The sequence below is a fragment of the Mesocricetus auratus genome, unplaced genomic scaffold (genome assembly GCF_017639785.1).
Source record: "Mesocricetus auratus isolate SY011 unplaced genomic scaffold, BCM_Maur_2.0 Super-Scaffold_100007, whole genome shotgun sequence".
Lineage (NCBI taxonomy): Eukaryota > Metazoa > Chordata > Mammalia > Rodentia > Cricetidae > Mesocricetus > Mesocricetus auratus.
Window position 1 is genome coordinate 49,209,246 of NW_024429191.1, and position 13,657 is coordinate 49,222,902.

The 13,657-nt window shown below is 44.1% G+C and overlaps 1 pseudogene; it reads right to left on the bottom strand.

The window, feature by feature from the left end:
* Nucleotides 1–3,044: 3,044 nt before the first annotated feature.
* Nucleotides 3,045–4,121, bottom strand: LOC101838920 (annotated as a pseudogene).
* Nucleotides 4,122–13,657: the final 9,536 nt, after the last annotated feature.

Genomic DNA, 13,657 nt, shown 5'->3' on the forward strand with positions numbered 1-13,657 from the left:
GGAAAATAAAAACATTCAACTGAGAGGGCAAAATCAGGGTGATTTTAGAAAAGAGGGCCAGAAGCAGAACATGGGAACCTCACCCCATAATCTGTGCAGCTGGCTCACATCACCCACCCACGTAACACCCACACACACACACACGGCCCTGGCTCCCACAAAAAGAACAGATACCCCGGGTTAATCAACAGAGTTGCAAAACAACTTTTATGGGCACTATTGTGTCCAAATTATGAAACCCCCAAATCACCAAGAGGCCCATTTCGATGCAAAAGCAAAGAGTCTTTTATTTAAAGCTAACCCCATTAACTCGGGTCCTTCCTCTATCCGTTCATTGCAGTGAATGCTTGGAGAAAGACCCCAAGAAACCACAAGGGGGCGTGATTGGGTAGAACAAGGGGGCGTGTCTAGAGGTACACAACAGTCTCAGGATTGGTGGGCTTCCAGGCTTGGACAACCTGCCCTGTGCTGATTGGTCAACTGGTTGTTATGACTCATAGGCCCTCCCAGGGCGGTTGCTATGGTCTGCTCATCACTGTTGTGCACTGTCTGTAAAGCACAGCCCCACCAGCTAACTTCTGATTGGTTCCTTGCCACGAGGAGGGCATCTGACCTCCTAGTGACTGGGAGGAGGGGCAAGGTCAGGCAAGCACATGTTAAGTCATGGCTGCTAAAGCAGGGGCCTGGAAATTCCCCCAAGTTCCTCTGGACACCCCAACCAATCAGCTTTGGCCCCCTACCCCTCACCCTATGAAGGGACCATATCCGCCCCCTTCATTTTAGCAGCCATGACAGGCTAAAATGTGCTCGTCTGACCTTGCTGCTCCTGTCCTGTTGGACCTGTTGGGTCATAACAACCAGTTGACCAATCAGCAAAGGGCAGGTCACCCAAGCCTGGAAGCCCACCAATCCTGAGACTGTTGCACACCCCTGGACACTCCCCTCACACTGCCCTATAAGATCCCTGCCTTGCTGGGCGTTGGTGGCGCACACTTTTAATCCCAGCACTCAGGAGGCAGAGGCAGAGGCAGGAGGATCTCTGTAAATTCGAGGCCAGGCTGGTGTACAGAGCGAGTTCCAGGACGGACAGCCTCCAAAACAGTACAGAGAAACCCTGTCTCAAAACACCTCCCCCCTAAAAAAGATCCCTGCCCCATGGTTTCTTAGGGTCTCTTCTCCATCAACTGCAGTGAATGAATGAAAGGCCCCAGCTAATGGGGTTAGCTCATTAAACAACTACAATAAAAGACTCTGCTTTTGCATCAAAATGGACCTCTGGGTGATTTGGGGGTTCAGATTTTGGGCACGATACCTATCCTTGTTTTTAGTCTTGCTTATGAGACTCAGGACCTTCTCCTGCAGCTGCCTTGTCAGTCTGTGGGACAAAGTCCCTGTCTAGGCTTGAATAAAGAAACCTTGTGCTTATATTCAGGGAGTCGGCTCCTTGATAGTCTTTCTGGGGGTCTTGTGGACTGGGCATAACACAGCTAAGAAATCTGAAGACCACTGGACAAATGAGACATCAAAAAAGGACAATCACTAAAAAAAGTTCCAAGAAAAAGAATAAATTGGCCTAATGGTATAACACACTTCCAACAGGATAAAATTTCATAAATCCTCCCAAATGTTTATTTCTACTGTTCTCTACAGACATATAAGACAAATGGTCTTCCAAGTCACAATCCAATTAGTAATTAAAAATTAAAGCTGGTTTCGGAGGTGGAGTGTGGCTCTCTCTTCTCTGTATCCAAACATGTTTATTAAAGAAAAACCCAAAATCCCTTTCTCGTGTCAGAATTTTAAAAATTAAGGGATTATTCTATTGCCACTAATCCCATAATTCTTTGGTTTTGACTCTGAAACTTTTCTTAAGTTATAAATATTATCTCAAAATTTATAAGATTATTACATATATTTAAACTTTCTGTTGTGATATTAATGGTCATATAGAGTACTAATTCTAGAAATATGCTTCATCTAGCATTCTGTATGTGATATCAGGCTTGAGTCTGAAACAGGTAACTAAGAACTAAATTTACGTACCCCAGATGAACTTAACAAATTGTGGACCTTTCACCCCAGAGATGTGCTGCATATGACATTTTTAATGTTTCGTTTTCTGCCGTGAACTGTGATCATTCTTGGCAATGTCCTTTGAGGTCTCCAAGAAGATGGTGGAGCCCTGCAACAAGGATTCCACCTGGATTGTGGCAACGCCACTAAGCTGACAAGCACTACCCAAAGATCAAGTTTGGACTACAAACACCTCAGGACAACTTCCAAGTAGCTAGATAAGAATGGTCCAGCCTCATAGACTACTCCAGCTAGGACTTCAGAGAAGCCCTGCATTTTCCCATCACATCAAGACTGGACAATAGTTAGTTCTCTCAGGACTTAACCATTATCTCAATTTTCTCAGGGTCCCTTTGTCACAGTGCAGGTGCTGGGTTCACAGGGGTCTGTGGAAAGAAGACTCAGAAGCACCGTAAGAATGAATTTAGCATTTCTAGAATGCAGAGGGATCCAGCCTCTAAGGACTGGAACACTTTCCCTTCACCTAGGGCATTTTATTGTTCTCCATATTTAAACTTAAGCAAGTCGATTTCCGTATCTGCAAAACAACCTGGCTAAGCTTCCAAACGGACAATGCCAAGTGCAAATTCTTGATAAAGGATGGTACCATGGCTTTCCAGCCCCCCCCAACCAAGTTTTACGTAAGCTTGTATCCTTGGGAAACTCTCAGACAAGATCCTCATGGGGCAACAAAGGAAACAACAGGTATCTGCTAAATAAAAGATGGATTAGGGCTAGGTGCTAGCACTCTGGAGGCAGGCCAGGCGAAGCCCAGCAGGGAGCCTCTAAAGATGCCCTTGTTCCCAGACAGCAGGAAGTAATCCTAAGAACACAACATCCACACTCCCAAGAGGTAGGGTGGGTAGTTTTTTGGCTATTCAGTGGATCATAGATGATTATCATTTAGGGGGTTTGGTTGCAAGTTGTTTTGGGTCATGGTCAGGGAAGAAACTAAACAAAGAAGGTTAGATTCAGGGATCTAGATCCTGTTCGGAAAAGAAAAGTGGGGATATAGGTGTTGTGCCCAAATTCTGAACCCCCAAATCACCAAGAGACCCATTCCAATGCAAAAGCAAAAAGTCTTTTATTGTTTAATGAGCTAACCCCATTAGCTGGGGACCTTCATCCATTCATCACAGTGGGTGACTGGAGAAGGACCCAGGGGAAGCATGAGGTGGGGAATATATTGGGTAGAGAGCAAAGGGTGTCTAGGGGTATGCAACAGTCTCAGGATTGGTGCACATCTGGGCTTGTCCTATATTGATTGGTCAACTGGTTGTTATGGCCTATAGGCCCTCCCAGGGCGGTTGCTATGCTCCGCACATCACTGTTCCGCATTTGTACCTTAAAGCACATCCAGAGTAGTAAAGCGTAGCCCTGCCAGCTCCTTCTGATTGGTTCCTTGCCGAGGAGGGCATCTAACCTCCTAAACTGGGACATGCCCAGCAAGGTCAGGTACATACATGTTAAGTCTTTCCTGCAGCCTGTCGTAGCCATCTGCTCTGCCACACAGCCTGGTCCCCAGGTCATCCAGCCTGCCTGCTGGAACTGCTCCTCCAGAAGACCGCTTGATTTTGGCGTTCTTTTTCCTTTCATCATGTTTCTTTTGAATTTTATTTCATCATTTTTTTGTTTAATATTTCTTCAGGACAAGGGGAGTCAGCTTGGCCCCCTTCTTGCGGCCCAGGGGCAGTGCACAGTGGGACTTGTACCACTGCCGGTACGGTGTGCTATCGATGAGTACAATGCAATGCAGCTCTTTACCGGTCTTGGTGTGGACCAGCTCATTATTGGATGCATTGTAGACAACATCAAAGATCCTTGTTTTGCAAGTGCAGCACTCAGAGCCCCAGGAAAAATTTCCCACATCCAATCTTAGGGCACGGTACTTCTTATTGCCTTCTCCAGCTTGGACTGTGTGTGTACGCCGAGGGCCAATCTTGGTGCTGGCAGCAGGCCATCCAGCCGTACTCCGGCTTCTTGTGGTAGGGCTTTCTCTTACTACTGGTCTTGCGGCGCTTGTGCCAGTTGTCCTGAGAGATGCCCATCGCTGGGCACTGGCTCTGTGTTTCTATTCTATACAGCTCATGCCTTTAATCCCAGCATTTGGGAGCCAGAGGCAGGTGGATCTCTGTGAGTTTGAGACCAGCCTGGTCTACAAAGTGAGTTCCAGGACAACCATGACTACACAGAGAAATGTAGGTCTCTGAAGTGTTTGAAGAACATCTGTCTAAAAATATATATCTCTGTTTGACCTTGAAAACACCATTCCTGGCTAAGAAGTTTTTTTGTTTTGTTTTTACAAAACAGGGTTTCTCTGTATTATTTTGGAGGCTGTCGTTCCAGCCTGGCCTCGAACTCACAGAGATCCGCCTGCCTCTGCCTCCCGAGTGCTGGGATTAAAGGCGTGTGCCACCACCACCCGGCCCTGGCTAAGAAGTTTTAATGACATAAGGCTTTTTATGACAGTGAGACATGTGTGCTCCTGGCAGCACCAATTTACTTCAAAAAAGGATGATGGGCATCAAGAAACCTCCATATGGAGTGTGCTTTCATTGTGGCAAAGATAGCCACTGTACAAGAAACTGCCCGCGTCTCAACTACTGACAGTATGCTGTCCAAATTGGACCAGCAGGACACAAAAGAAGACAACTCTGAGACTTTGCCAATGCAAGGTAGGTCAGTCCTTCAAAATTCCTAGTTCACAGGCTGGAGAGATGGCTCAGAGGTTAAGAGCACTGATTGTTCTTCCAAGGGTCCTGAATTCAATTCCCAGCAACCACATGGTAGCTCACAACCATCTGTAATGAGATCTGGTGCCCTCTTCTGGGCATGCAGACAGAACATTGTATCTATAATAAATAAATAAATCCTTAAAAAAAATTCCCAGTTCACAGAAAAGTCTGTCAGATAGTCTAGACCTGTAGGCTGAAGATAGATGCCTCAACATTGCATAGGAACCTGGGATGACTGTCCAGGCAACCAGATGACTCTGTCATTTCTATAGTTTGGCAAGTTGTTTGCTCTGCACTTCCTGTTTACCCAGGTAATGGGTTGAAGAACAGATATAGTTACAGTTTTCCTTGTTACCAAATTCAGAAAAGAAACTCACAAAAGACATGGCTGGGCATTGGTAGCACATGCCTTTAATCCAAGCACTTGGGAGGTAGAGACAGACAGATCTCTGTGAGTTCGAGGCCAGCCTAGTCTACAGAGCGAGTGCCAGGATAGGCTCCAAAACAATACAGAGAAACCCTGTCTCGAAAAACCAAAAAAAAAAAAAAAAAAAAAAAAAAAGAAAGAAAGTAAATTAGGACTCACCAAGATAAATAAAATGGCCGGGCGTTGGTGGTGCACGCCTTTAATCCCAGCACTCGGGAGGCAGAGGCAGGCGGATCTCTGTGAGTTCGAGGCCAGCCTGACAGCCTCCAAAGTCACAGAGAAACCCTGTCTTGAAAAACCAAAAAAAAAAAAAAAAAAAAAAAAAAAAAGCAGGGGCCTGGAAATTCCCCCAAGTTCCTCTGGACACCCCAACCAATCAGCTTTGGGCCCCTACCCCTCACCCTATGAAGGGACCATATCCGCCCCCTTCATTTTAGCAGCTATGACAGGCTAAAATGTGCTGGTCTGACCTTGCTGCTCCTGTCCTGTTGGACCTGTTGGGTCATAACAACCAGTTGACCGATCAGCACAGGCAGGTCATCCAAGCCTGGAAGCTCACCAATCCTGAGACTGTTGCAGACCCCTAGACACTCCCCTCACACTGCCCTATAAGATCCCTGCCTTGCTGGGCGTTGGTGGCGCACACTTTTAATCCCAGCACTCAGGAGGCAGAGGCAGGCGGATCTCTATGAGTTGAAGCCAGCCTGGTCTACAGAGTGAGTTCCAGGACAGCCTCCAAAGCTACAGAGAAACCCTGTCTCGAAAAACCAAAAATAAAATAAAATAAAATAAATAAATAACATGTACTAGGCATTGTGAATGTAATTCTTACCTGATAATTTTTCTTATTTTCATATAGTTTTGCTTTGTTTAAAATTAAAGTCTTTTCTTTTTATATAGACAATGCTTGATAATTGTTCTTATTGTATTTAGTTTTGCTATACTACAGTTAAAACCTTTCCTTTTTATTTAGAAAAAAAGGGAGAAATATTGTAGGCTATTTGTTCCCTTTGACACTCCGAGACTGCCAATAAAGTTTACTTTGAATCAGAGGGCGGAGCTAGTGGCTAGCTGACCAGAATTAGCCACAGAGGATTTGGAGGACCCAGGATACATATAGAGAGGCACAGGAAGCAGTAGGGAGGGGTTTAGAAAGAAAGATTTGTAGGCCCTTTTGGATTGGGAAAGGAGAGAGAAAGGAGGTCACAGATCACTTCTCTATCTCTTCTCTGATCAGATTTTTACCCCATATTTAACTCCCAAGTCGTGTGTGTGTGTGTGTGTGTGTGTGTGTGTGTGTGTGTGTGTGTGTGTGTGTGTGTGTAAGCCCCAGTACCCAGGAATCAAGCATATTATTGAAACCAAAGATAAAGAAATCTCTAGAATTTCCAGTTAAATATAGAAGAGCAAAATGACACATGACATACAGGATAGGGTAGCAACTGCTCGCATGACATAGTGTTTTCTTTTTTTTAAGATTAGAAATTAGAAAAAAGGAAAAAGAAGATGGGAACCGGGGCTGGTAACCCGCAGGGTACAGCATGAGCCATGGAGAGTGTGTTAACCATAGTTTATTATAGCGAGACCGAAGAGAGGAGACAGACATGAGAGCGAGAGTAAGGTAAGAGAGAAGATGAGAGAGCCTTAAGTGGGCAGGGGTCTGTCCTTTAAAGGGGTCCTTTGCACCTGCGTGCAGACTGGTTCTCATGGAACTCTGAGCTGGCCAGAGAACTGCCTGAGTGAATCCTGTCAGGTAACGGGCAGGCCAGCGTAATGCCTAAACCTTTCACGGAGACTTCTTTCTGGGAATGAAGAAGGCAGAAGGCAATAGACTGGCACCTTCAGAGCATTTAAAAGCCTGTCTGTGTGTCAATCTATATTAAACATTATCATCTTAATGCAATTAACTCGTTAATAATAAAAGACTCTTTGCTTTAGCATTGGGACGGGTCTCTTGGTGATTTGGGCACAACAGTGCACTGACATGTATGTCAGCAAAACACTCATAAATAAATAAATCTTACTTTACAGCTGATATCTACTTATGAGTGAGTACATGCCATGTTTGTCTATGGGTCTGGGTTACCTCAGGATGATTTTTTTCTAGTTTCAACCATTTGTGGCATGGACAGAATGGTGACCATTGCTGCTTGACCAAGTTCCAGCATTTCAACATTGTGGACCACACTTCTCCAGCGCCTTCTTACTTTCGTTTTTAGTGATTCTCAGTATTAGTGCCTTTTTCTTTGGGAAATTTTGTGTGGGCTTTGATAAAGGATAAAAATGTGTATAATGGTAGCCTCTCTAGACAAAATAATTCTTTGGAAAAAAATCCCCTCCACCACAAAACCAGGAATTCCATTGAGCCCTCCTAATTACACCAATACTGGAAAGTCAGAGATTTACTGCTAGACGCACCTGATCGCAAAGAGGAAGTGCCGACAATTCAGATCCAGAGCCTGAGGCCATTCAAGGTAAGATTTCAGTTAATAAATACAGGAAATCAGAATGGTCCCGTACAATGGGAAAAGAGTAAGACATCAAGCCCTTCCCTTTTGGGAGCATTGTGAGGGGAACAGGCCCATGTAGGGGGACTAGGAAATTGTAGTATACTGTTTACTCCCCAGAAGTCCTTTTCCCAAGGTCATTTGGAGAAGAGTCTCAGTTTCCTTGGGCGCTTTGAGGAAAGTTCCTGCTTGCTGAAGCAGTTCATTCTTCTTATCCCTCACGAGAGGAGCTTGTGGCCCTTTCATTAACAATGACTGGTGCCTGGTCAAGGTCAAGGCTAGCTTCCTCAAGCCACATCCCAGTCACATGTCCCTCGTCTTCTTGTTTACTCCTATGTGCAACTATGCAGTATAAAAGGTGTAATCTTAACTGAAAAATAAAAAATAATTGAAAAAATTGAAAAAAATGGGAAAAGATTTTCAACAACTCTACATCCAATAGAGGACTAATATCCAAAATATATAAGAACTCAAACTAGAAGCCGGGCAGTGGTGGCATACACCTTTAATCCCAGCACTTGGGAGGCAGAGGCAGGTGGATCTTTGTGAGTTCCAGGGCGGGCTGGACCGACAGCCTCCAAAAACAATACAGAGACAAAAAAAAAAAAATACTCAAACTAGATATAAAAAAATTCCAGTTTTTAATATGGGGTACATATCTAAACGGAGGGGAAAAAAAGGTGTAATCTTTTCTCAATAAAAGGCTGCTGACAAGGCAGCCAAACTTGATTCACCCTCAGATCCTCGTGTGTGTGTGTGTGTGTGTGTGTGTGTGTGTGTGTGCGCGCGCGCGCGCCCCTGCACACACATGTTGTGTCATTCCCTCCCTCCCACCGACTCCATATACCCTCTTTGGGATCTGAACCCCCCTACTGAAGCAAGTCTCTGGCACATTTATCTTCAAATTTCCAATGTTTTTAACAGCTGAGTAATACTTCATTATGTAAATGTTATCAGTTTTCTTTATACATTCTTCGGTTGACGGGCATCTAGGTTGTTTGCAGCTGTAAAGTAAAGGGTAACCAAGCTACAATCCGCAGACCCAGAGAGACTAGGTAATAAGGAGGGCTCAAGGGAGGATGCATGGGTTTCCCTGGGTAGGGGAAATAGAAGATACCTCCTGGGTAGACTGGGGATGGGTGGGGATAGGAATTGGAGGGAGGGGTGTCAGGTAGACCCTGATGCAAATTGACAACAATGATCCCAGCTAAGACTCCTAGCAATAGCAGATACTTAGTCTCAAGTGGCCATCTCCTGTGAAAAGATTGGTGACTACCCCAATTGTCATCAGAGAGCCTCTATCCAGCAACTGATGGAAACAGATGCAGAGACCCATAGTCAAACATTAACCTGAGCTGTGGGAATCCTGCTGAAGAAAGGGAGGAAGGATTGTAGGAGCCACAGGGGTCAAGGACATCACCAGAAAACCCACAGAATCCACTAACCTGGGCTCATAGGGGCTCATAGAGTCAGAACCAACAACCATGGAGCATGCATGGAACTGATCTAGGCCCTCTGCATATGTGATAGTTATGTAGCTTGGTCTACTTAGGAACCGCAGGGGAGTCCCTAAGGCTTTAGCTGGCTCTTAGGAACCTACATATTTCTCATACAGGATTGCCTTGCCCAGCCTTTAAACAATGGGTGCTTAGTCTTAAAGCACTTTGATATGCTCTGCTTTATTGATACCCATGGGAGACCTGCCCCTTTCTGAGCAGGGTAGAGGAAAGGGGAAATTTGGTTGGGATATAAAATAAATACATTTTTTTCTAAATTCAAAAGTAAATAAATCTTAGAAGAAGGAAAAGGGAATTACATGGTAGTAAAGCTTTTATGGTTTGCTTCGAGAAAAACATTAACTCTAAACAGACAATGGAAGGTCTATCACAAATCCTAGAGCATTCCCTAAAAACAACACAAATACAGGGAAGTTAAAAATGTGACAGCAAAATACTTAGATAGCCCTAACAATTTCTGCAGTGAAGCAGAAAATAGGGATAGAAAACAGAACGAATAGAGAAGAGTAAGAAGACCTGAACTCATGGCTACTCTTTTGAATCTGATCACTTGTCTATTGCTAAATTTGGGGAGTTCCCATCATCACTTGTTCAAAAACCATTTTGTACTTTGTTCTCTTCTCTTCAGGGACTTCATTGACGTGGTGGTCAGACATTTTAGTATTGCCCCGTGGATCCCGAAGCCGAGGTTCATTACTTTTTAATTCATTTTTTCCTATTTTCGTCAGCTTGAAATTTGTCTCACCATTCATTTACTCCTCTGCCATCTCCATTTCCCTGAGTCATCCTGACTAAATTTTATTTCAGATACGGTTTTCTTCAGTTCAAAAATCTGCATCTAGCTCCACTGTTCTGTGAGAATATCCATTATCATTACCTCACAGAACAGTTTTAAGAGCTGCTTTATTTTTGACTAATAATCTAGTAAGTGCATCATTTCATGGCTGGTTTCTGTCAACTGCCTTTTTCGTAAGAATTAAACCAATCTTCCAGATTCTTTTTATATGAAGATTGAATTATATCCTGCACATTTTGAAAACTACAGTGAGAGATCCTCAGTCCTAATTTTCTGGAGACTGTTTTGTTTTGTGAGGTATTTCCTCCAAACTAAAATACTCTCTCCTGGAGAAGGGAAGGAAGCTCATAAGACTCAGGATGTAACTGGAACATAAAAGGCCCAGGAAGCAAAGGAAATTTACAAAGTTCAGGAGCTCCTGCATGTTTCAGGGTTCATGAGGTCTCTCACCAAAGCGATAAAACACAGACACCTACAAGTTGGTCAGAAAGCTGAGTTTTTGATAGGTGAGATGGCTCAGTGAGTATAGGTGCTTGTTGCCAGTCCTGATGACCTGAGTTTGACATGTAGTATCCACATGCTAAAAGAAGAAAACCGCCTCATACATTCTGACTTCTACATGATGCATGTGTGGGGTGTGGGAGGACAAATGTCTTTTAAAACAAACAAATAGCAAACACAAAACACAGCCTTTGTGAGTTGTCACGCATGCTGTGCTGCTTCTTGGGAATGCTGTCGTGTTTTAGTCACCCATACCGCCAAGCTTGGGTAGAATGATTTCTTTGGTTGGTTGTTGGTGCACTGGCTCAGGTGATTAGATATCTATCTGCATTCCCCAGGGGAAGCCACACGATAGTGAGGTTCAAGTTCACCATCTATCTTGCTTTCTGTGGTTTCAGTGTCAAAACCTTTGCCTACACTGCTTCAGATTTGCTCTGCCTGCTCCTTCTTCATGGTCTGGAACCCAAATAGCGGCTTATGTCATAATCCAGTCTCTCAAAGGCACAGGTTGCTGTGCTAATGTTAACCTGTTCTGTAAACGTGCATCTCTGCAATTAACCCAAGGTATACTTGTATAAATCCATAAACACAACTCAAGGTTCCTCTTTCCTGCTCAGTATTCCCCTACTCTTGTCAACTTCCAGAGGTCCATTTCCTTTAGCCCTCTTGCTCAGGGCAAGGCACATCTCCAAGCTTTAGGCACTTGTGCTACTCAGTTCTGCACAGCTGGGACTGTTCTGGTGCGAGTGATGAGATAAAGGGAGACACTAAGCACTCTGCAACCCAAAGATCTTCTTATCCAGGTTCCTTTACTCTCAAATGTGGATTTCCACTTAAGAGGGTGGGTGCCAAGTGCCCAAACTGGCCCCATCATTGAATTTCCTGTGACCAAGATATCAACCATATTTTAAATATATTTTTAAGTTTAATTATCATAAACTATATTGAATGCCAATATGACAGGATGAAATTTTTATTAAAGCATAACAAACTCGCAATGGATTAAGAACAAAATTAATATTCACCACTTATGTGACAATGTGCAGAGAGTGAGAGACTTAGGAGAACCCAGCCCCAAATGGGTCATAGTCATCAAACCCATGGCTCAGGAATCTGCAGAAGTGGAGTAGGAGGAAGTGAGAGGCAGTAAGAGCCACAGGTGAAGGATGACTCCTACGAAACACCATCTTCCAGACACAACACAGTTGATACACGCAGAACTCACAGACACTGTGACTGCACATGCAGACCCGCACAGGTTCCAGCTAGAGTGGGGGAGCTGGACACGAAGTCCCACACCTACCCAAGAAGTTATTTCTAACAGACACCTGCTGGCAAAGGAAAACTCAGTTTTCTCCAATGGAGTGCCACTGGATATATCAACCATGCTCCAGGACAGGGCCCATGCCCAGGAATTTGACCAACACAAAAGAAACTCCTCCATGTTTATTCAGAAGGAGGGTGTTTTTTGTTCTACTTTGACTTTTTTTTGTCTTATTGAGTTGTTGTTTGTTTTGATTTATGGTTTGGGGGACTTTGTTTTGTTTTTGAGAGGGAGAGAAAACATGAAGTTGAGTACCTAGGGAGGTGGGGAGGATCTTGTAGTAGTAGTTGAAGGAGGAAACATAATCAAAATACATTGTATGAAAAAAGTTTAGTAAAAAACATTAGTAAAATGTGTACTTATAAGCTTTTTCTTTTTCCTAGAAATGCACTGATTGGACTTTGAAAGCAAGAATTTGTAATTTTTTAAAGAACTTTTCATAGTGCTAGAGACCCAGGGCTTGCCAGGCAAACACTCCACCAAGCTACATTCACAGCCCTACTTCTTAGTTTTAATGTAACAAGCAAGGCAAGGATAGTGACTAAAACTTCACCTTGGGAGCTACAGAGGTGGCTCAGTGGTTAAGAACACCTGTTGCTGTTGCAAAGACCCAAGTTCAACTCCCAGCATCCACATGGTGACTCAAAGCCATCTCTAACTATAGTTCCAGGAGATCTGATGTCTTCTTCCCATCTCCATAGATACCAGGCACACATGTGGTACACACACAAGCACTCATGCACATAAAACAATAAATCTTTAAAAAGGGAAAGAAAACTTTACCTTGAACATTGAAGACATGGCTGCCTCACAAGTCCCATCCCACACACTATTCTTGATTTAATCTTGGGGTGGGGCTTGGCAGGCATGTGTGTGCATGTGGGGGTCAGAGGACCACTGTGGGTACCAGTCCTGTCCCGTTACCACTACATACTCCAGTCTGGCGGGCATTCAAGCTTCCAGAGAGTCTCTCACCCATCTTGCCATAAATGCCGGGTTACAGATGTGCACAGCTGTGCACAGCTTTGCACCTGTTCTGGAAATCCTAATTCAGATGCTCATACTGCATATCCTTACCCAATGAGCCATCTCTGTAGCCCCTGGAGAGACCCCTTCTCTCTCACTGAGTAGTATAAACTTCAAGCCCCTTGTTCCTGAGTGAACTCTTGACTTCCTCCACCTGTAGACTACCATAGAAGTTAATGACTTTTGGCGCCTAAGACTAAGCCACCCAAATTCCACACATGTCCTTTTACCTAGCTTTTTGTTTTGTTGTTTCATGGTTTGTTGTTTTGGTTTTTTTTTTTTTTTTGAGACAGGGTTTCTCTGTATTACTTTGGAGGCTCTATAGACCAGGCTAGCCTCGAACTCACAGAGATCCACCTGCTTCTACCTCCCAAGTGCTGGGATTAAAGGCATGTGCCACCACCCCATGGTTGGTATTTTTAAGATAGGGTCTCCTGTAGCCTCGGACTCAATATTCAGCCAAGGCTGGCCTTGAGATCCTGATCCTCCTGTCTCGCCCTAAGTGCTGGAATTACATACATGTACAACCGTTCCCCATGTCACCCTGTTCTTTTGGAACTTAACTACCACACTACAGGAGAACAAGCCTCATGTCAAGAACAGATGTAAGTGTTCCAGCCAGTGGCCAGCATCCACCACTTGATGGGTGCTCCAGGCACAATCTAACTATACCCACATGAGACCCTGCACAAGAACCTCTGGTCCAGTTAATCCCCAAAGCCATTTGAGATAACAAATTGTTAATATTTTA